This window comes from Salmo salar, chromosome 06 (assembly GCF_965601325.2).
Source record: "Salmo salar chromosome 06, fSalSal1, whole genome shotgun sequence".
Classification (NCBI taxonomy): Eukaryota; Metazoa; Chordata; class Actinopteri; order Salmoniformes; family Salmonidae; genus Salmo; species Salmo salar.
Window position 1 is genome coordinate 56,566,876 of NC_138296.1, and position 4,482 is coordinate 56,571,357.

At 41.6% G+C, this 4,482-nt stretch overlaps 1 long non-coding RNA gene across 1 annotated transcript; it reads left to right on the forward strand.

The window, feature by feature from the left end:
• Window positions 1-327: 327 nt before the first annotated feature.
• On the forward strand, window positions 328-4,085 carry LOC106607568 (uncharacterized). The gene is made up of 2 exons (XR_006770412.2): window positions 328-579; window positions 3,038-4,085. It is a non-coding gene; the product is annotated as an uncharacterized LOC106607568 (long non-coding RNA).
• The last annotated feature ends 397 nt before the right edge of the window (window positions 4,086-4,482 follow it).

Here is a 4,482-nt window from a genome sequence, read left to right on the forward strand (position 1 = left end):
CGCAGCAATATATCGACAGGTGAGACCAAAAATCTGATTGCTGTTCATTTCGTACAAGCTGGACATCCTATTAGTTCTCTGAGATACATTGGAATAGAAATGGGGAGGGGACTTTGAGAGGAAAGTTCTTCAAAGGGAATCTTTCTAGATCCACATGCTCAACACACTCTCCTCTTGGCCTTAATGAGGAGTTTGACTGGAAACCATTTTTATAGTTTCAAAAGGTCCAAATAGTTTTTTAGTCCTAATTCAATATTTTATGTGTATGTATATTACAGTAAATATTGATCACATTCCTTGTGTATGATCATATATTTTGATACATTGAATGTTAATTTTGTGAACCTATGTTATACATTTTTTTCCTCTTGTTTCAGGAAGTGATGTCATTAAGTACTGCCCCTATATATAGGACCTTCCACCCCCACCTGGGATATGGATGCCTGGTGAAGACCTAAAGGTCGAAACATAGGAATAAATATCACATGGGAGCATGAGCAGCAGTGGGCAGCGTTTCACTTTCTGTTTTCCATGAGTTTGCCTACAACTCCAGCACCTGTGGAAAGTACCTGGATGTGGGTATGTTCTTCAGCTTTAGTCTCAAATAGCTGCCCATCCCTTTATTTAATTTTTTTTCTCTTCTTAAAATGTGATTTTAAACCTAACTTTAACCACACTGCTAACCTTAGGACTCTAGAGTGGCGCAGCGGTCTAAGGCACTGCATCTCAGTGTAAGAGGTGTCACTACAGTTCCTGGTTGGAATCCAGGCTATATCACATCCAGCCATGATTGTTATGTTGTAATTCAAACAGAGTAAAATGAAAATATTCTGAAAAACTTAAATGGATGTTCTACTAGATGTTTTCAAATGACAGAAAAATGATTAACTGAGTATTCATGTATAATAATAATGAAAAGATCGTGGAAAAATTACGTGTCCATGACTGATGTTCGCCTCCTCCGCAACATTTTTGAAGGACTGTTTACCCTCTCGCAGAGAATTTTAATAATAATATATATATATATATATATATATATATATATATATATATATATATATATATATATATATATACTGCTCAAAAAAATAAAGGGAACACTTAAACAACACATCCTAGATCTGAATGAAAGAAATAATCTTATTAAATACTTTTTTCTTTACATAGTTGAATGTGCTGACAACAAAATCACACAAAAATAATCAATGGAAATCCAATTTATCAACCCATGGAGGTCTGGATTTGGAGTCCCACTCAAAATTAAAGTGGAAAACCACACAACAGGCTGATCCAACTTTGATGTAATGTCCTTAAAACAAGTCAAAATGAGGCTCAGTAGTGTGTGTGGCCTCCACGTGCCTGTATGACCTCCCTACAACGCCTGGGCATGCTCCTGATGAGGTGGCGGATGGTCTCCTGAGGGATCTCCTCCCAGACCTGGACTAAAGCATCCGCAAACTCCTGGACTGTCTGTGGTGCAACGTGACGTTGGTGGATGGAGTGAGACATGATGTCCCAGATGTGCTCAATTGGATTCAGGTCTGGGGAACGGGCGGGCCAGTCCATAGCATCAATGCCTTCCTCTTGCAGGAACTGCTGACACACTCCAGCCACATGAGGTCTAGCATTGTCTTCCATTAGGAGGAACCCAGGGCCAACCGCACCAGCATATGGTCACACAAGGGGTCTGAGGATCTCATCTCGGTACCTAATGGCAGTCAGGCTACCTCTGGCGAGCACATGGAGGGCTGTGCGGCCCCCCAAAGAAATGCCACCCCACACCATGACTGACCCACCGCCAAACCGGTCATGCTGGAGGATGTTGCAGGCAGCAGAACGTTCTCCACGGCATCTCCAGACTCTGTCACGTCTGTCACGTGCTCAGTGTGAACCTGCTTTCATCTGTGAAGAGCACAGGGCGCCAGTGGCGAATTTGCCAATCTTGGTGTTCTCTGGCAAATGCCAAACGTCCTGCACGGTGTTGGGCTGTAAGCACAACCCACACCTGTGGACGTCGGGCCCTCATACCACCCTCATGGAGTCTGTTTCTGACCGTTTGAGCAGACACATGCACATTTGTGGCCTGCTGGAGGTCATTTTGCAGGGCTCTGGCAATGCTTCTCCTGCTCCTCCTTGCACAAAGGCGGAGGTAGCGGTCCTGCTGCTGGGTTGTTGCCCTCCTACGGCCTCCTCCACATCTCCTGATGTACTGGCCTGTCTCCTGGTAGCGCCTCCATGCTCTGGACACTACGCTGACAGACACAGCAAACCTTCTTGCCACAGCTCGCATTGATGTGCCATCCTGGATGACCTGCACTACCTGAGCCACTTGTGTGGGTTGTAGACTCCGTCTCATGCTACCACTAGAGTGAAAGCACCGCGAGCATTCAAAAGTGACCAAAACATCAGCCAGGAAGCATAGGAACTGAGAAGTGGTCTGTGGTACCCACCTGCAGAACCACTCCTTTATTTGGGGTGTCTTGCTAATTGCCTATAATTTCCACCTGTTGTCTATTCCATTTGCACAACAGCATGTGAAATTTATTGTCAATCAGTGTTGCTTCCTAAGTGGACAGTTTGATTTCACAGAAGTGTGATTGACTTGGAGTTACATTGTGTTGTTTAAGTGTTCCCTTTATTTTTTTGAGCAGTGTGTGTATATATATATATATATATATATATATAGTCTATGCCCTCATACAGTGTGTAAGCCATTCAGTCCCTACTTTAGGAAACACACACACAGTCTGTAAGCCATGCAGTCCCTTCTATAGGCTGCGCATACACACACACACACACACACACACACACACACCACACACACACACACACACACACACACACACACACACACACACACACACACACACACACACACACACACACACACACACACACACACACACACACACACACACACACACACAGGCAGTAAGCTATCCAGTCTCTACTATAGGATGATGTGTCCATAACAGTGAGATTTTTCCCATGTTTTGAGACATGCTCATTTCATGTCATGCTTCCTTTCCATTTCCAGATAACAAAAACGAAAGCAAAATTGTAAAATCAAGAAAAATCAAGGTCTGACAAAGCAACATGAAAAGAAGCAAAAAGCAGTAGCGGGTAAACTCGAAGGCAGTACAGAAAAAAGAGACAACTAAAAGCTGTATTGGACAAAATACCATCAAGCGAGGAAGATGATACACTTCAACATGTTCAAGAAGCAAGTGAAAAACATGCAGCCTCCCCAAGAGAACAGCCATTCTCACCTCAGCAGGTAAATGTCTTGCCATCAACTCCTAAAAGAAGAGAGACATCTCTACAGACACCAGGACCAAGGAAGACATCTACCCCAAAGGAATCACCCAAAAAGAAGGAACAGAAGAAAGAAAACACTATCAAAATTTAGGTCAAAGTTGCACTACACAGAAGAGAAGCTTCTGGAGAGGACCAAAGAGATGGTCAATCTAAAGAAAATACTGAAAAGACTTGAGATGATGGCCAAGAGGAAGCAGGTAATTGTCAACATGGAAGGCAAAGAGGTCCAGAAAACTACAAGGAGAGGTCATCAGAGAACATTACAGCCAGAGAAGACTAATGCGCAAACTTGTTAGCCGCATCCTTCATCAAGATGAAGTCTCCTCTGTAAAAAATGGGAAATCCTTAACGGACGCTATGGCAAAGAGAGCCTTAATCCGTTAAGGCTCTCTTTGGCAAATCTTCATAGAAGATCTCTGTCTGAGAATCCAAGGCAAAACCTTTCCAAGGCCCAATTCTTTAAACTTAAGCCATTTTGGATTGGCCAGCGAAGAGTCACAGACAGAGAAACATGTGCTTGCAAAACGCATGGAAACTTTGGCTTGAAGATAAAGAAGCTGCACCAGCTTGGGGTCATAGAAACATCATCCCCAGGCCAGTGTGTGTAGTGACAATGACATATCCTGCTCTGTTTTTGTATGTTTTCAGCCTATGTATGTTATGTACTTTTAAAGCACTGAAAAATCAAATTGATTGAACTTGAATCCATGATTGTGCCAATATTATCAAATGTATTTTCTACATTAAATGTCATGTTTTTAATCATACCTCAATCATAGTATACTTATTATCATTACCGAAATTGTCAACCTCATGTCTGAAACCTAGGTATCATTACCGCAACAGGTGTTCATTCAATGTTAATTTAACAAATGGAAAAATAGTAGTTTGCTTTAAAATACATGAGCAGAATCTATACGTTATGTTCTTTCAGGTTTGCCACATCATTTTGAAAATATGTCAAGTTTCAATGAAATATCCAAAATGTTAGGTTGTAGATTACGGAAGGTGTTGAGGTAATGAAAGAAATCAGTCAAAATCAAATAAAAATGTTAATTAAAAAATATATATAATTTAAAGTAACTGTGCATGACTGTTAATAATCCATTTGAAAAAAAATTAAAAGGTATTAGCTTTCCAAATGGTCTTGACGTTTTCAGACTG